This window comes from Myotis daubentonii, chromosome 8, assembly GCF_963259705.1.
Source record: "Myotis daubentonii chromosome 8, mMyoDau2.1, whole genome shotgun sequence".
Taxonomy (NCBI): domain Eukaryota; kingdom Metazoa; phylum Chordata; class Mammalia; order Chiroptera; family Vespertilionidae; genus Myotis; species Myotis daubentonii.
The window spans coordinates 28935236-28956211 of NC_081847.1; positions in this window are offsets into that span (position 1 = coordinate 28935236).

The following is a 20976-nucleotide window of genomic DNA, read 5'->3' on the forward strand; positions in this document are numbered from 1 at the left end:
TCTACTCCTAAGAACCTTGTGAAGTCTGTGAGATTTAAGAGAAGGTATGCACATTTCAAGACGATTCGCCTAGCACATTTATGAGCTCTCAGTACTTGATAGTTGTTGCTGCTTATTCACTAATAAAATGGTGAGTCTAGTGGACTCTGAACCAGAAAGTTTTTGCTTTAGGACAGTGGTTCTCAACCTTCCTAATGCCACAACCCTTTAATACAGTTCCTCATGTTGTGGTGACCCCCAACCATAAAATTATTTTCGTTGCTACTTCATAACTGTAATTTTGCTACTGTTATGAATCGTAATGTAAATATCTGATATGCAGGATGTATTTTCATTGTTACAAATTGAACATAATTAAAGCATAGTGATTAATCACAAAAACAATATGTAATTATATATGTGTTTTCCAATGGTCTTAGGCGAACCCTGTGAAAGGGTCGTTTGACCCCCAAAGGGGTCGAGACCCACAGATTGAGAACTGCTGCTTTAGGATCACAAACAAATAAACTCTATGTGGGCTGACCTGCCTCTCTGCTAAGTATTTCTGGACATTTCTATGCAAAATCCTCCAACCTGTTGGTCTGAAACCCACATACCATTGTTGATAGTACCATAATTGGAACATTTTCTCCCAAAGTAGTCAGTCCTCACCATAAAGGGGAGCAATTGCATAAATAAACTTACATATCAGAGAATCTATACAACAAAATCAATTCTAACTCTGAAATATGGATTTGTCACTGGAAATTTCAAATGATATTGGTCTTCAGTTAATTCCAAGGAAAGTTGCAGCCCAAAGACACTCCCCAACATCCAGCAAAGGGAAGAAGCCTAGAGACATCACAACTTGAGGTCTGAGAGTATTAAAACTTTGCCATTGGTCATCTACAACGTGAATGAACCACATGTGGTTTAAGGAGAAGATACGAATAGAAAACCCCACACTCTTTTGTTTGTAAAGAAGCACACAGTAACTTGATATTTCAGCAATATACCCACATTCAAAATACTACAAACCAGCCAAAATTTGCATTGCCAAGGTCAAAATGGTGCAGCAATTTGGATTGCATGATTTGTTTTAAGTTTTAATGCTTACTAATAAGTAATCCATTATTGTTAATATGTTGAGACTAATGGCTAAATTAATAAATCTATAACCCATAATAAATTCATGGGAACACCCCTGTTTTATAGCAAAATTTATGGCAGAGTAAAAATCACAAACATAATTTACTTTATAATCTTAGTATTTTCATTGCTATAGGAGAAAACACATATATTAATAATATTCTTTATAGTCAAAGGAAAATGAACTGTTTGCTCAGGCACAAATCAATAAAATGCTATATTTAATTACTTTAGTTCAGAGGCTAAATTTGGTTCTCTTTATTTTTTAAAAAATAATCAGCATTTTGGATTTGATGAACTTACATTCAGATTGGTCCTAAGAAAAAAATAAACAGCTTACCTATAACCAAAGTAAATGCTTTATTCAAAAGAGCATAGCAGATTTACTAAGACCTTCTCTTTAAACCAATTGCAACACACTGCCTAAGTTTTAGCAAGAATTCCAGCATGTGAGCTATAATACAGAATCATTCAAGAGTCGTTCCTTTTGTATGGGATGGTAATACTATCCTCTCTCTGCAGAATCCCACCACACACAATTTCAAAGGCAGAAAGAAAAAGGGAATACCTGAAAGGCTAATTACAGAGCTGGATAGATACACGATAAAGCATTAAAATAAATGAGATGGATGAATTATCAGAGGACAGAGCTGAAGACTGATGAACCATATTTAGTACACTAATCCCAAGTGTTTATTTTGCATTCTTCTGGCCTTTAAAGATGACAGGTTGTGATCAATTGCTTCCCTTGAAGGCTGGCTGCTTTCCTGCCCTAGCATTTAATTTCTGTTTGATGTTCTTCACTTTGTGTCAATGTATGAACTACTGTTAAGATATATAGCAGCGATTAAAATAATTCATCCATCTGCTTATAATTAAAGACCAAGTTAAATGTAATGACAACTTTATCTAGCAAGCTAGTTATCATCTAAAACGGGGGTTGCCCCTCAACAATTTCTCCAGCAGATGAATTATTCTAGTTAGTAGTAGTTCAAAAATTTTCCTACAAAGGATGGAGATTTTAATCAACAATGTCACTGTATAAGTGAAAGGAAAAAAATATGAAAATCTCTTTCATTTATTTTTCATATTAACAACAACAACAAAATCTTAGTAGCTCGTTCAAAAATCAGACGAGAAAAGTGGGTTTTGAATCAATAGTTTTAAATTAATCATTCACAAAGATGAGAGGCCACTGGAATAAAAGAAAGTACCTTAAATTAATTTTTAAATGAGACCAGCTTTATGGTGAAGTAATTGCTGAATACATTACTATTTTAGAAAAAGAACAACTCTCTTAGAGTATTTTTTTACATGAAATGTTGAAGGGTATTTTTTTAATAAGTCTTTATTGTTGAAAATATTACATATGTCCCCTTTTTCCCCCATTAATCACCCCCTCCCCCGCCCCAGGCTTTCAGCATCCTATTGTCTGTGTCCATGGGTTATGCATGTATGCATACAAAGTCTTTTGTTGATTACCTCCCTTCCACCCATCCCCCCCCCCCCCCCCCGCATCCCCTAGATTTCGCACTCTGTTCCATGCTTCCATGTCTCTTATTTTTTAACTTATTTCCATCTTAGAATAAAGAGAACACTAGTTATATTTTAATAAATTTTTAGACACAGAACTTGGGGGAGGGACTAAAATATTCACTCATATTCCCCACCACCTTGAAAATAGATAAAATTATTGATGAATATTTATTAAATAGCCTGTCTTTTCTTAGCTAGATATATACACATGCATGGATCTATTACAAAATTGGAATCATATTATAATTTGTTTTGAAATCTGCTTTTTTTCTCAGAACAATGAATTATAAATATTTTTAATATATTTAAAAGACTTTAAAAACCAAGCCAACATTATGGAAGCCAAAATCTGGTCTCAGATATCCTTTGATCATTCTCTGATAAGCACAATTTGACGACCAAAAGAGCTAAAGACCAAAATGAAAATGCTATAAAAATATATGTGAAAGAGTATTTTGATATTTTTTTCATAATCATAATTGACCATTATAAATTTAATAGAATTGCACACAGTAAATGCCTCATAAAAGACCTCATTCAAATGACTTTGCCAAGTCATATTAGCAAGCTGTTTTAGATTTTAGATTTATTTTTCTATATAAGATGGTGCTTGACTGCATATCTTCTGGTGACCAAGAAATCCAAACTTGGGAAACCTACCAGGAAATATTCTAGTTTTATTCATCAAAGGAATTAATAGAAGTGTGTTTTATTTAGAACAGTAATAGCTAAAAATACAGTATAAAATAATTATGCGAAAAATCATCTCTAATATACTGTATCAAACATGTAATTAAGAGAAATGCTTATTGAAGCTTGAAAATCTGCCTTGTTTTTGCTTCCAAGTGTTTTCTGTTAATACATGGGGGCTAAAGTAAGGTATCTCCAAGAACTTACAAATAATCAGTCATCTTTGGAGATAAGTATAAGAGCAGCATGCCATGACACAGTGCATAGTTAAATCAAGTTACTTTATTGGCCAATAGACGAGTACAGTATAATTAAATGGACACATTAATACACTCAAAGGATGAATGAATATGTTCATCAAAGTAGGGACCGATTAGACAGGAAAGTTTATTGCCAGTGCCCCAGCAAAACACAGTTCAAGAGAGAGGAAGGTCTAGCCATTGGAGTTGGTATGTTTCTAATCCCAAGGCAAAAGGCTCCTGGGGTAGAAATGGATGCAGCATGAAGTCAACAGACTTGGTTCTATCTGGCCGCTTTTACTATACACTAGAAGCGTGAGACTGCACTGACCCACTGCAGTGAGTCATTTGTTCTGCCAACTCCTCTTGTTCTGATGAACTGTTCCCCAGACAGGCTTCAAATTCCCTAGTCAGTTAGGTGCAGAGAAAGAGAGGGAACTAACGCTGTGAATGTAAGCATGTCTGATCTGTACAGCAATGATTTCCTATGAACAAAGAGAGAAATCACATAGCTTGATGATAGGGGAGAAAATGAGCTGATCATAAATCTCCATTATCCTGGTCCATGTGACAGCTCTATTTCTCATTGTGCATGAATAAATTATCATTCTTAATTTCATGATATTTAGTAATAAAGAAGCAATGTCTTGAGAGCTGATGTTCTCTGAATAGATAGGATCTCAGGTCCTTGAGAGGCCTGGGCAGCCGTGGAGGCCTCTGACCTCACTTTAGTTTGACACATGTAAGTACACATGGAGACCATCTGGTAGCAAAGAGATGAGGGGTTGTTTTGTGTGTGTGTGTGTGTGTGTGTGTGTGTGTGTGTGTGTGTGTGTGTGTGTGTTTGGGGTTTTTTTGAGATGACACAAACAGGGTCACAATTAGAGCATTTCAGAAAACCTCCAGTATTGAAATTGGAGCAGTTTTATCACATATGAAGTATTCTCCCTTACAGTTCATAGTGGAGGAATAAAAATGAATTCATAAAAAATGGCAGATTTTGAATTCTGTAAACTACCTATATGCAATGGCACTGACAGAACCAGCAGGTTCTCCAGTGCTCTCAAATGAAGTTTGTACCTGACCCACATAAGGGAGCTACTCAGGGCTCCATCTAAGAAGCTGAAATTTCCCCAAGAAATGAGATGCCTGTTGGCACTAGAAACCCTAAGGGAGAGTGGCTGCAGTTACATGGAGGCCGTGGGAGAGCACAGCCAACCGGTCCACTGTAAGTGGTGAGGCATTACTGGGGACCTTGTTGGGAATAGGTCAAGGACACTCATGAGTGTGCAGAGCTCTGAGCCCAAGACAAAGACAGCAATCATCCAGAAAGTGATTACAGCTAAGAAGCAACAAAGCTGCCTCAGGCCATGCAGGATGTCCTGTGCCCTCTGAGGAGAAAATAGTAAAATAAATCGAACTGGAAAAATGACACTTTGCTATCCTCAGTCTCCTTGTCCCTGCCCCAAAATCCTGGTTCCGATTGAATTCCATAAAATTCAAAGGAGGACAATAGAACTCATTTTTTGCCTACCAAATTTCCCACTTTCGGGCTTCATTGTTCAGCGTAAGTCCATGAATCCTATTCAAATGTAAATGTTCTAAGACTGGAGTTGAACTTAAACTTCAATATGGACCTCTTGGGGAATGCAGGTCGCAGTTTACTAGAGTGGGATTTGATAAGCGGTGAAGAAAAGGCTTCCTGTGGGTTGAGGACCTGAAGGATAGGAAATTGCTCTCCCAGGGAGGAGTAGAGGGTGACCCGATCACCAGACACCAGTCTCTCCTTCACAATGTAAATGAACACTTCACACACTTAACGCTCTGATTCCATTTTCTGAAATAGCTTGTAACTGATGCTCCAACAGTTTATTTTTCTTCTGATTAATTATAACAATTTTCAATATAAATACGAATCTTCCTTGATTGCACAATGAAGTCTTTTGTTCCTGTTCTTCATATAGTAGCATGAAATGCTAGAATATTTTGGAGTGGTTTCAGTTCATCATAATTATTGCTCACCCTAAAAGCTTGGAGTGGTGCAGGTGACAAGATCAAACTTGTTTCCACTTAAACTGAGCCACGTTTAAACCAAAGTCCCCAAAGATGAAAGGCTAATACCTCCATGCCTTGTTCAGTTTCAAAGATGTTTAGTCACTTCTTTAAATGTAAAAGCAGCTTTTAAAAGAACATAATTTTAAATTGCTAGCAATGCGAGAAATGAACATAAAGAAGGAGGTGTACTTTCTTGCCCAAAACAATCGCAAACAAGAAGTGCAAAAATACCAATTGAAAAGTGGATCTTCCCCATCAGAGCTTTCAGCATAATATATTTTGCCTCCTTCCTCAACTCAGACCAACTTAAGTTTTACCCCAATTTCTCAAGTGCTCACCAATAATAGCAACTACATCAGAAGTTTTTAAAAAGATAAATTTCAACCCAATACAAGCCTTGTTTTGAGTGGGTATTAAATGACAGTGTGCTCTGTATTTTTGATGATGCTAGACTGAACTTTGGCTCATGTCCAGAACTGGGAGAAACAATGGGCACACGAATGAGTTCTGTTTCTGTTTATATTCCCTCCCCAAAGCTATGATTTAAGCAGGGGGGGGGGGGTTCTGCCTTAATCACAGACACTTAGTAAATGAAAGTTGCTTATATTTCTCAAGTAAGTTTGAGTCTCTTTGGTTTGGCAGAAAGTCAAGCTTACAGAATATTTTTTATATCGAACCATTTCAAATCAAAGAAAAGGCATAATTAGACAAGCAAATAAAGGTTTATGAAAATGTATAAAGAACAGCTGGGTAATTTGTTAATTAGTTGATATTAATCCCTCCAGTTATAATATAGCTTTCTGTGGTATTGATTTTCTAACTAGTGCATGTCAGATTGCACTACAGCATGTAATATTAAGAGTTTTGAAGACAAATAATACAGATTGCACACCCTTATGTATTTTTCATCACTGAAAACAAATAGCTCAACCAGATGTGTTCATTATGTTTCCTCTCTAGAAATGAGGAATGTTATAAAATTGCTCTTCTAAAATTAAACCAAACAGTACCAGAAAGGTTTAGATAAATTTTCAGATAAGAAACTAGGTCTGAATCTCTGAACGTAGTAATTTTAACCATTTTTATGAGCCTGTTGATACATTTACATACTCAAATAAGATATGGCCTCCTGATACCTAAACACAAGAGATACAGATACAGAAAATAAGGGGGGAGCGTCACCAAGAAGTGACATAGATCATACCAGAAACTGATCCATGAGGTGCAATTGGGAAGTTAAGATGGTTTATATATTTAAAGACCGGATGATTAGAAATAGAGGGTAAGCTTTATTTATGCACATTCATTAGTATTTACTGAAAAATGTAAACTTTACATTCCAAGTTAGAAAGGCAGCTACATAAGGAGACTTTTGATTCCCAAGAAGAGATTTAAAAATTCGTTTTGGCCCTAGCTATAGAATCAAGGCAACACTGTTCTAGATTATTCCCTCTTGCTCAAGCCCTGGAATCTGGCCTGTGTCCAGGTATAAAAATTGGACTAGGATCAGCCAATTCAGATGCAAACGCAAAGCAATGATGGCTTTTCTCAAAAGATCCAAGATGGTAAAATGGAGTATCACTGAAGCCTCTCTCAGGGCCAGCTCGATGACATGTGGCATGTGCAGTCACACAGGGTCACCCTGGCAGGAGGGCCCTGCACTTGGTTTAATGCTCTGCTATCACCACCATGAAATTCATAATTTTGTCTTTGAACTTGTGCTTTGGAAGTGAAGTCCAGTGGAACAATGGAGCAGGCATGTGAGCAGAGGACACGGGTCTGGCAGCTGTGCACATACACGCACACAGGATGAAGCCATGTGTAGAGCAGGCAGCAGCATGCTGCGTGGTTGGCCCGGCCTCCTGGTGCGCAGGCACATGCCCAGGGCAGACTGTGATCCTGCAGAGCCCCAAGGAGGCAGCCGGGCTGGGACCTGAACCCACACTGATGGTGGCAATGGTGGCAGCAGCGACAGAAACGGCGGTGGCTGAGGCCATGGACTCTACAGGGAGCAGCAGGGGGACCCTCCATGGGAGGCCAGCTTGCTGTCCACTTGTAGGCATCAGCACCATTTGCAAGCCAGGCAGGAACAGCAGGTCATCTGGCAGTAAACTTGGTCAATAAACAATTACCCAAAAAAGTACACATGGCCATTACACAATAAAGTACATCAGGAAGCTATCTTCAAGAGATATCATTAATTTTGAGAAGCTGCAATGTTGCAAAACAAATATCCACAGGCATCGAACTAAAAACTACATGTAAAGATGATCACATGTGATGGAAAATAACACTGTTTTCGCAGAAAGCTTCAGACAACAGATCTTTAACAGGGAGACCATTTTCGAATTAGTTTTTCCTTTAAATGGAGCATGCAGTGATAGAATTCATTAAAAGAAATTCTGAAGTACAGTTGACCCTGGAGCAACACAGTTTTAAATTGTGCTGGTCCACTTATATGTGGATTTTTTCAATTGACAATTTGAAAAAACTCCCAGGTGAACTGTGTAGCCTAATGATGTGAACTTACAGTGTCAGTGAATACAGAACAGTACTGTAAATACATTTCATGATACTCAATAATATTTTCTTTTATCTAGCTTACTTTTGTAAGAATACAGTATATAATGCATATACAAAATATGTGTTTATCAACAGTTAATGTTATAGGTAAGGCTTCCAGTCAACAGTAAAGGCTATTAGTAAAGTTTTGTGAAGTCAAATGTTATGAGCAGATTTTTGCTTATGGAGGGGTCAGCTCCCCTAAACCCCATATTGTTCAAGGGTAAACTATATAAAAATCACCGAGCCACTGTTGATTTCTTATCCAGCCTCCACAAGTTTAGAAATAATAGAGTATACATTAAAATGCATTGTATAAATTTATATTTAAAGGCAAGTTCAGAGTTACACAAACTGATTTGTACAAAGAGTTAAATCTATGTAGACAAATTCTTCTTTAAGGATCACCAACTATAGATGCACAAAATTTTATATTCCAAAGTAATTTACCAGAAGTTATCCAAAGGTTGTCACAGCATTGAAATAGTCTTAACAGATGCAGTGACCATTGCATCAATGAAATAGCATCCTCAAAGTTATTTATGGTCTTGCCATGTTTTACTGACATATTTCTTTTAAAACAATAGAATACGATACTAATTATGCCAATGGCACTGTGGTTCTTGCAAAGAGCTAAGCATGCCCATGATATGCTGTGATGTCATAATTGAGGGCTCAGCATTTATCATCTAATCAATGTCATGAAGAAATTATTTCTCAACCAATAATTTCTTCAGGAACTGCTGTCTGACTTTCACTAGTAACTATAAATGCTTGGGCAAAGTTTTGTCCTCTATAGAACATGAATTCTATTTCTCCCACTTCCAGACTATGATGGTAGCTTTTAACATTCCCAGTAGCTATTAGAAGGCTTTTGGTATACAAAGAAACATTTTTAAACAGAAAGCTGTTTTTTAAATTTTACTAATGGATTCCATCAACTTCCAGGAGACTCAACTATGTAGGCCCCTGAAATCGTGGTTATTAAACATATTTCTCAAAGTATAACTCTGGGACAAACTCACAGACTACATGTGTCGACAGATGAATGCCACTTATATTCATGGATATCATAAAAGCATACCAAGTACTATTACTATCAGCAACAAAGACAAAAGTTAACAGAAAGAATTTGTTCCTTTAGTTGCTAATCAAAGACTCAAATAAATGCCAAAGCCAGAATTTTAGATCTTAAACACAAAAGTAAAATTCAGAAAATTCTTGAAAACAAATCAAGGGATAACTATAAAATGATAACTCTGCACAGTCATAAAGCATTCTGAAACTCTAAATTTCAAGTCTTCTAACAGATAATAATGTATCTTTAAAGACCAACTAAGTTGCTTCCTTATAAAAAACAAGGAGACCATTTTTAAAACTTTAAGATAGTTATCCTTTTTAGAAAGTTGACTAAGCTAAAAGCACAAGTCATGGGTAAAAAAAAGCATGTCATTCCAATAAATTCAATTTAAAAAGAAAAACTGATTTCTGTATGTAAATTGATGCTAAACTTTGTTGGTGCTTGGAATAGTGATCCACAAATAGATGTACTATGTGCTTAGATAGAATTTCACATCCTTTAATGAATTTTAGAAATCTACTTTTTTAAAAATAACACTTTACCCACTAATTGATTAAAAATTACTCTGTAATTTTAAGCATAACTAGAAATGTCACTATTGACCCTCCTGTGGTGGCCTTCTGTTTCCACATCCAGCAAAGTCAGAAATAGGAAAAAGATGAAGTGTATATGATTCCTCTGAAACTTCAAAAGAGAAAGCTTAGACCATTTCTGCTTAAATTGTTTCTCATTCCCTTGAAAGAGATCCATTTATCTTTAAGGCAAACATTTACAAAATGTGGATATGATAGCTCTTCAGTCTACTAACTGAGCCCAGAGCAAATGGCTGGCAAAAAGGAAACCCTCAGAGGAGGACCTATTGGCCCATGATTGATTTATTATAGCATTTCCCTCAAACTTTCAAAATCATAAGTTTCACACAGCCGAGAAAAAAAAAAAAAAACAACTACGAAATTAGTTTGAAAGGGCTGTGGCTTTGTGTTTTTGTTTGTTGTTTTTTGGGTGTGTTTTTTTTACCATACTCATGTTTAATGTCTTGGCTATTTGATAATTCTCCTAAGGACAACTCAACTTAGATGCTCAAAGTGAGCATTCCATTCAGAAAGTTCAAAAGTAATTTGCTGACCACAAATCCTAAATTTTGGGCCTTGAAGGCATTTCAAAGTATTCTATCATTTCAATGTAAAATGCTTTCTGATATAAGAAGGAAGCATTAATTAAATTTGCACTATATCTTTGAGGATGCCGAAAACATGTACTACTGCTGTCAAGAGGCACAATAACAGATTGCCGAACAACACACCTTAACTCCTTACTGCCAAACAAACGACCTTAACTCCTCAATGCCAAGAACACACATTAACTCCTTATTGCCGAACAACATACATTAACTCCTGACTGCCAAACAACACACCTTAACTTCTGATTGCCGAACAGCCGTGAGCTCCCAAATCCGTCAGAATTATTCCACCGAGGAGGAGGCTGCCAGTCAACCCCTGGCCAGCTTGCTCTGCGGGCCGCCCACACCTACCTCTCTCGGGACCATGTGGCTTTGGAGGGCGGGTGGCCACTGATTCCTCAAGTTGGCTGCGAAGTGCAAGGGCTCTGAGCGTCTCTTAAGGATGCAAAACCAGCGCAGTGGCTGCATTCTCTCCCAGGAGGAGCTGAAGCCTCCCCAAGATGAGTGGGGCACAACTCAGGGCGCCATGCAAGCCGCCGTGGCCTTGGAGAGGAACCTGACCCCGGACCCTTGGGAGCTGCACGCCTCAGTTCTACCAGCCCAGCCCCTGGGCTCTGACTTCCGGGAGGAGCAGGTGAAACTCACCGAGAAGATGGCGACACCTGCCTCACCTCCGCAGGCTGCCGGCCCCAGGCTGGGCTGGGCGAGTATCTCTTTGAAAGGCTCTCCCTCAAGCAGGACTAGGAGCCTTTGGAGCCCAGAGGCGTTTGATGAGCCCCTCTGCATCCCCCTGGTGTCTGGCTTTTGCCTGAGCCTCTCCCCAAAACCCCAGCCATTCTTTTAACCTAACCCCCAGGCATTGGACCAAATGGAAACAATAAAGCTTTTTGCAGAAAAAAGAAAGAGGGAAGCACAATAACAAAGTTGATCTTAAATAAAAGTAATTGGGCATCAGTTTCCTCCCTATAAGTATTAAACCATCATAGAAATATCAAGTGAGGGAGGGAAGTTAGTCTCAAGAAATCACTTCACTAGCCCCTCCTGTTCCGGCCGGTGAACAATGCCACCATCCAGGATGGGATATTTACACTGTCACCCCAGCGCAACCGCGTCATGCAACGCTGCCTGTGTGCATCCAGCTTTAATGCAACCCCTGCTTGTTGTTCTACATTCTCTTGGGAAGGACCTCAAAACCTTAATATTTTTTTTAGAAAAATAAATTACCGTAAATTCAAGTAATTAATACTGTTCAATACTATATTCAATTTACTGTCACAGAATATTTAATAACATGGAAAAGCAATCATGACTAGAAAAGGTGAAGGGCTAAGCAAAAAACAAGAACAAAACTCATAGACACAGACAACAGTATAGTGATTACCGGAGGGGAAGGGTGGAAGACAGAGGTAGAGGAGGGTATTGGGGGGTGGTAAACACACAATACAAAACACAGATGAAATATTATAAAATTGTACACCTGAAACCTAATAATTTTATTAACCAATGTCACCCCAATAAATTCAATAAAAAAGAATAAATAATAATAAATTTTTAAAAGGCAATTATAAAAAAGGAAAAGCAAGTTAAAAGTCAGCAGACCCCAAAAATTCTGGTTTTTCTAATTATAAAATGCATATATGTGATGTGTCTGATATGTGAAATGTATAAAAAAGAACATGGAAGATAAAAAATAAATGCTAACAGTGATGATCTCTGAGTGAATATGTTATATGTGAATTTTATTTTCTCCTTTTAGCTTTTTGGCATTTTCTAAACTTTCTGCAATAAACTTGTTAATTTTGAAATTAAAAAAGATATTTAAAGCATAGTCACCAATTATTAGAAGCAGGTGCCTCTATTGGCTTTTTAAATCAAAGTTCTAAAGGTAGCAAAGGTATTTTAAATTTTAAGATAATAAAAACTCCAGCAAATTATACACTAATTATTATAAACTGGGTCTAAGAGGGTTTGGAAATACTAGTACTTACTTTTTTTTATTTCTTACATTGGTATTATCTATAGCATACTAGTAACCATATAATTTGTCATCCACAAGTGAGAGGAAGTGCTACCGAGAATTACATTGGGAAAACAGACATAAACCAGGACTGTCCCAGAAAAATCAAACATATGGTCACCCTAGCTAGCAACAATAGCTCTTGGGGCACAGAACTGTACCTTTACTGGCAGTGTTTAATATTTCCTTTTAGAGAAATCTGGTAGCATTTTTTTTAATGTATGCCGCACATACACTTTTTGAATCTCAATAGGAGACTGGCTTTTGAGAAAACTAAGGGAAATAACAACATGCTAATTATTAAAATTTGCTTCCATCGATGAGGTGAGTTTTCCCCAAGAAAAAAGCAGAAAAGAAATTCCAAGCAGTGGGTTACTCATAGCCAAACAAGATGAGACAAGGTGCACATCCCAAACTGAGAAGCCCTAGTCCAGGGCAAAAGAAGGAGATCCCCCATAAAGAGAGAAAAGGATGAGAACCAAGCAAATATCATGCAAGCGAATGCTGCCAAACCGGAAAGGAAATCCCAGCGTGGGTTAGTTATTCAAAACGATGTTAAGCTACAAGACAGACAGTTTTTCCAGTGGCTTCCCCTTTTGTCTCAGTGAGTTAAGGGCCAGGGAGGCCTCGTGTGTAGGAGTTTGCACGTTGGGCAATCTCTCTCCCAGGCTGTTTGTCTCCTGAAGGTTCCCTCCTCCTGCCGGAATTACAAAAGGACCACTTCTCAATCAACTTTACAGCCTCAATCTAGTTACCTCAGAGCTAACTCGGATGATATATTAATTAATTCTTGTATGCTTAATTTTGTTTAATGTCATACTCTTTTGGAATATTTTAATATACTTTTTATTGATTTCAGAGAGGAAAGGAGAGGGAGGGAGAGAGATAGAAACATCAGTGATGAGGGAGAATCATTGATTGGCTGCCTCCTGCATGCCCCGCACTGGGGATGGAGTGGCAACCCAGGCATGTGCCCAGACCTGGAATCGAACCGTGACCTCCTGGTTCATAGGTCAGTGCTCAACCACTGAGCCACCCCATCTAGGTTCTTTTGAATTTTTAATGGGAGCAATCTATATTTTAATTCAAAGGGACTCATAAACTAAAGTCAGAAAGTGAATAGGAGCTTTCTGGGTGTTCCACAAATTACTGGTTCCCTTTTCCCCTACCCGAATATCCAAGCTATGAAAAACAGGCTGAGTACAAGCTCCTGGCAGAGAAGAGAGGAAATTCCCACGTGCTGGGAGGTTTTGGAAGCCATACGACCTGACTGGAAAACCCACTGAACAATATATCTGGGGATCTAGGTTCTAGTCCTGGCTTTGTCCTGGACAAGCTATAAAACCTACTCCCAACCCATCAATGTCCCACTTGTCTTGTTTGGTTTAAAAAACAACACAGGTGAGTAGGAACAGAGGATTGACATTACAATGATATAAAATCAAAATTATGTTGTCAACAGTGTAGAGGCAAGAATATTAAGATATTTAGCAGTGACTTGTCAATCATAACAGTCCTCAATCTTCATTATTCACAGATCCCATATGTGCAAATCCACCTACTCATTAGAATTTATTTGTAAGCCCAAAATCAATTCTCACAATGATTTCATGCACATTTGCGGACATGAGCAGGGTGGCAACATAGAGGGTGTCCCCCAAAAATGTATACACACTTCAACAGCTGACAGTTTGATTTTGAGAATGAAATGTATTTCAATAAACACAGCCTTTACAATTATTCAAAGTGTGTGTATACATTTTTGGGGGGACACCCTATATTTATGTCATCCAACCCACAAGTTTTCAGATGAGGGGGGAAAAGGCAGCAGTCTGCCTACTTGTTTCAGCGCTCATACTCTAAACAAGTGTCCTTTTCACAGTCTACTTTGTGCCACATTCAGCGCTGTGTGTGTGTGAGAGAGAGAGAGAGAGAGAGCGAGAGAGAGAGAGAGAGAGAGAGAGAGAGCTCTCGTGCGCGCGCGCTTTTTATTGGAAATCACCCTGTTTAAGAGGGCTCTCAGCAGAGTGCTGCAGTGTTGTCTCCTGTACCAAATTCCAAGAAAGCTGTGATGCCTTCTGAAGAAAATACGTTTATGCATTAAGCTTCATTCCAACATGAGTAACAGTGCTATATAGGGCCATGAGTACAGCATTAATGGGTCCACAATGTATATTAAATAAGTAGCTTTAAACAAAACACAATGAACAAGGTTATGTGTTGGTGGGTTGATGAAAATATGACCAGAGGCTCATAGGCACCTAACCCTGTATTTCTTCTTGGAGTAATGGTTCAATATTTGCTAATTTGATGTTCATGGAGACTTTCCTAGAACATAGCTATCACAAATGGAAACTGACTGTGCTTCATAGGGAGAAAATTAGGGAAAGAATGTAGACATCACAGTGGAGAAATTACAGAAGAGCTTCTCATTCTCTTGCCCAAACACAGCTGCGCTCTAAATATTTACCACTCTTATTGCTATTGCTAGTTTAGTTCTTTTTCAAGGTCATGGTCTTCCTTGAAACTGAACGAGTCAAGTTTGAGGTGGCTTTTCATATTGCTATTTTGGCAAAGAGAAAATAGGAAATTAACATGTATTCACCTGTATTCACCAGAAGACTAGGCATCACGTACAGGTAACAGTGGGGCGGGGGGGGGGAGGAAGACTAACAGAGCTAGTAGTGTCATGCCTTTAAAGGAGCAGGAGTACCCAGAAACCAATGGGGAAACATGTGACTCGGTTGGCCATGTTGCCATTAGAAACCCTTAGTCAGCAATATCATGTTGCAACCCTAGTTGGCTCCCCTTGAAACTGGACCAGCTCTTTGTGGACTGGATTTGATGGCAACCAGCCCCACCTCACACACCATCTTTCAAAACCTCACACACTGAAAGGCACAATCTCCACCACATACCACACTACTTGACCCCCTGCCTCTCTAACCCCTCTTAATCTCGGGATGTATTAATCAGTGAAGGCTTGAGATAACAACAAAATGAGGCATGAAAACTATACCAGACACATAACCTGTAGGCCTGTTCTCCAACCAAGCAAAGAAGGATTTAAATAAAAAATTCTTAAACAAGTAATGTTGCCCATTATAATGACGTTGCACTTAAATTGCTAAATGCCACCTTCCTACTTCACTACCTATATCACTCATATTATTTGATAGATGTGTAAAAGGGTTACTTTCTAGATATTAACATTTGTATTAAATTACAGATATGCAATTTTTTTAAATGTCTAAGACTTACCCTTAAGGAAGTAACCTCAAAGATTGAATCTCATAGTTACAAGTTTACTTTGGTTGCTACTTTTAATCTGGTTGATATGTGTCCAGGAAAGTGTTATTTAAAAAAAAAAAAAAAAAAGGTTATGGTTTCTTAAACCTGTTACATTACATTGTTTATGAAGATGGAAATCTCAATCTGAATATCTAAAATCTATGGTTCCATCTACTGGCAACCTCCAGTACTGCTTTATGTTACATTACAACATTTCAAACAGCATGGATTTTACGTGTGCTAACTTTTAAAAGAAGAGTTTCATTGCTCATGTGGAGGCCCAGACAAAAACAAGTGCTTTAGGTACAAACATTAGTGTACATTTGGCATGACAGACATAGAATACTTTTGTATCTCCATCAAAGTCACTCACACCATTAAAAATAAAAAATCTTGCTTGTTTAATGGCTTCCCCAATTGCTACGGTTCTCCATTTACCTACTTCTTTCATCAGTGCTTCATCAACTCACTACCTCTTGAATAATCCAAACATGCCATGCATGAATCTTAGCTTCTACTATATAAGTATTCCATCCAATCTTTTTGCTAATTGCATAGCATCAACTCTCTCAGGGATTAAATTCATCTGGTTTACCATAGAGTAAATTGTCTTGCGCCCTGAGTGTAGCGTACGTTCACTAGATGTACTGGCAATTACAGTAGTATCACACAGTTAATCTTCCAAAGGTGGTGACATTTTTTATACCTTTCACTCAGTGCAAAATAAGGAAACCAAAGTTCTTGCCCTAATAAAGATTATACTATAAAAAAAACCTTAACAATTATTTCTGTTGTTGTTGCACATAGTTATTAGCATTTATAATTGTAAGAAAAATACATTCCTATTTATTTTATGTGTATCCTCTGGACCTTGATTCAAACCTGAGAAAACGAGGAGGGAGTAAGAACCTGGCAGAAGTGCCCTCTGACAACAGAGTAGAGGTGGCTGGGATCAGAGATAGTAAAATAGCTAGAATCAACCATGCCCACCTCCTTCCACTGCATATGCTTGGATTAGGCTCAAGCTTGAGGCGATCGTCTTAATTTTAAATAGTGTTTAGAATTTTAATTATTACAAAAGTCTAAAAATTTTAGTTATAGAAATCAGACTATTCTTGAGAGTCATAAGTAGCATAAGAAGTGTTTATTATGTAAAAATGGCTATAAAATCATGGGATCTGCTGTATCTTCCTCAAGGGACAGGAGAAATCCTAGCACCACAGTAGAAAAAGAAAAGGCTGTTTTCTGAAGGTACCTTATGAATCCTGCTCTTTCAAAGTACCATTGCCACTAATACTTTATATAGAGTTTGCTCATATATTTTATGTGTGACTTGCTCTTGGTTTTCTTTACTCTAACTATTTTATCAAATTTGGGTATTAAAATATTGCTAGCTTCATAAAATGAATCTGTGAACCTTCTTTGCTTGGCTGTAATTGGAATGATTTCAACACTTTAGAAACTGATACCTCCTTTAAAGGCTATGCAAATTCTGCTGTAAAACCACTTGAGTTTATGTCTTTTTTAATGGTATAACTTTATCTTACACACACTTAAATGGCAATTAACCTAGTCAGTTTTTCTACTTCCTTCCTGGTCAAATTTAGTTGTTATTTTGGGAAGACATCATGCCTTTCCACTAGATTTTAAAAATTATTGCCAGAGAGCTATGCCTAATACTTTCTTATCAATCTTTTACTCTGCTCTATATCCACAACTAAATTTGGTTTCTCATTCCTACTTTTGTACTTTTTTCTCTTTTTCCTTAGTTATGCTTGGCAGTGGTTGATTTATTTTGGACGTTCATACAGAAGAACCTAGTGTTTGTTATATTTATTCTTTCTACTCTATTTTTGTTTTCATTCTATTTAGTATATAACCTTTTCTCTTCATCAACTTGCTTTTCCTTTTTTTTACAGTTTGACCTTCTTATATTTCTTACTTCTATGGTTGTTGCTTCCAAATAATTTTCCCCCTCCTCTCTCAAAGCACCCAGTGACTGTGCCAGCAGAGTTTTCCAACCACAATCCTTTCACATTTTCAGGCAGCAATCACCTTCCCAGTCATCCCTTCTTATTACTTTCAGATTTTAGAAATTAGCACATCTTTCCCTCCACTACTATCTATCATTCTTTTGTTCTCATTGCCTTCACCATCCATGTAGGCGATCCATTCCCTGCTCAGTATCTCTGTGTTATGACCTTCTCACTTCAAACAATGCTTTTCTCTGTCAGTCATCCATACCTTTCATCACTTTATGGTACTTATCTTTATAATATTTGTTTTGCCTCCAAATGCACAGATATTTAGAATGACATTCTCCGATAACTACTTCCTATCTTTCTATCTTCTTACATATAATAGTTCCATCCCATTAGTTCTTCCAGTCCCACTGACCCTACCATTTTCCACAATCTATAACCCTATTCATGTTTCCAATTATTCAAGTTAGAAACTATTTCATCATTATAATTACTCCCTTATAGACTCCCTCAATCTCTGTTAGGAATGAATGTTTATATTCCCCCAAAATTCATATGTTAAAATCTCAACCCTCCAAGTAATGGTATTAGGAGTGAGGCCTTTGGGAGGAAATTAGGTCATAAGGGTGAAGCCCTCATGAATGGGATTAGTGCCCTTATAAAGGAGACCCCAGAGGGTTTGCTAGCTCTCTTTCTGCCATGTGAGGATACAATAAGACACCGGCAGTTTGCAAGCCAGAAAAGAAACCTTACTCAAGAACTGGCCATAATCTCCAACTTCCAGCCTTCAGAAGTGTGAGAAATAAATGTCTGTTGTTTATAAGCCACCCAGTCTATGGCACTTTGTGATAGCAGCCCAAACTAATACAATTTCCTAATGGGTACTTCTCTCTATAGCCACCTGGGAAAAAATCAAACCCCAACATTCACCTTTGCCTATTCCAGCAGTTCTCAACCTGTGGGTCGCTACCCCTTTGGCAGTCAAACGACCCTTTCACAGGGGTCACCTACGACCATCCTGCATATCAGGTATTTACATTACGACTCATAACAGTAGCAACATTACAGTTATGAAATAGCAATGAAAATAATTTTATGGTTGGGTCACAACATGAGAAACTTTATTTAAAGGGACAAAAGGTTGAGAACCACTCATATTCCATGGCTTCCTTTAAAGAAAAATCAAACTCTACATACTTATCTCACTTGAAATTTATATTTATAGATCTTCAGTGGGCCTTTGACACTGCTTAGCAGTTCCACTACATTTCTCCTAATCTCCAAAACCGCACCTCTCTTTTCAAACCTCCCAAACATCTCCACACTCCTCACTCTCATTTGATGACCATCTCTCATTTCATTGAAAAGAGAGACATGATCAGAAAAACCATTAAATATACAAACCTAACTCATGGTACTGACTGACTGATTTTCTTTCTTAATGGATGAAATGTTCCATCCCCTCCCTCTTCTTCCATTATCCATTCCCTCTCCTACATCATCACTGCATCATTATTTTCATCAGTATGATGTAATTTCACCAATCTCTAAAAACAATTTTTGCATCTTCCATCCCCTTCCAATTTCTCTGCTCTTTCTTATACCAAAATTCTCCAAAAGAATATCTTTACTTTCTTTATTTCCTCATTTCCCATTTTCTTCTGTATTCATTCAAATCACATTTTTCCTCCAAAAATCTACTGTAATTGCTATTATTCAGTTGAAAGCAACTTAACTTCTATCTAGCCAAATTTGAAAGTCCATCTTAAGCACCATTTTATCAACTATGACCTCTCTTTCCTTCTGGCATAGTATGTTCCAGCAGAACCCCAGCAGAACATATGGTGAAACCACCCTAGGGATGCCCACACAATTTCAGGCATGCAAGGATTCCTGAGTAAAATATTCCACACCAAAAATTAACTTGCTTATGAAAATAACAAAGCACACAGAGGAAACACACTACTATGCAGAAAAGAAATCCACAACCATTAAAGATAATCAGCAGATGAAATAAATGGAGAATTTACCCATGAAGAACTAGAGATCATAGAGCTAAATCTGAAAACGCCTTTAAAAATAAACATGTTTAAAAATGTTTAAAGATACATAGGAAGAAATAGAATTCATAAAGTAAGAATAGGATTTTTGTCTACTCCATGATAGACATTCTAGTTATTATAACTTTCATCTTTTAGTCTGTTCTCCTCCTATATCTTGTGTCCCTCAAACAGTTATGAAAGTATCTATTTATTGCTCCATTTTTATGTGGGGCATGGTGGATTATCAACAGAGAAATTGTAGAATTCTTAAGAACAAAGATTTATAATAGCTGTGATATTGATCTCATTAGATTTTAAGGTCTAAGGTTCAAGGCAGTACATAAACTCTGTGTAGCTCGGTAGAACCACTACACAATAAGAAATAAAATGTACAATTTTTTAGATAATAGCATTTTTGAAAATAAAACTTAGAATCAAACATTTAAAAGTTAATAATAATTGCAAGAAAATTCTTTAGTAGTGAGGTCCCGTTTCATAGCTAATGACAACAGAGCACATAAAACACTAAACACTATTAAATCAAAAAGTCAGAAAAGCCTTCTGATTTGGGCTAATTCCAATTCTAGATTTGGTTATTCACCATGTTAGTCATTTTCATCATAAAGCTAAAAAGCCAAACCAGGACCATGGTTTCCAACCACAATTCAAGAAGAATACACTAATTGAGACTACATTTTATGCCATTTTTTCAAGATATTATAAAAAAGGACCAAGTAGAAATTCTAGAATTGAAAAATAAAATACTGAAAAATGAAATGACTATACAGTAGATTATACATAACTGAAAAAAAGACTTTGTGAATCAGAAGGTAGATATGAGGAAAGCATTCAAAATATGGCACAAAGAGGTAAAATATATAAAAAGAGAAGGAAGTTTATATCTAAGGATATAAGAAGGCATATTTTTAGAAAATAATAAAGATTGGAAATTAGCTAAACAATCTTTTAAAAAAACTAGATAAAGAGAAACAGAGTAAACATAAAGAAAATAAAAGAAAATAAAGATAAGCAGAAAATAATGAAGTAGAATAAAAAGAAAGTTTAGAGATCATTGATAAAAATCAAATTCTAGATTTTTGAAAAAAAAAAGGACTATTTCTTGAATGTAATTTCTGTTTGCAAAGTAGAACACAAAGTTTTTCATATATCTCT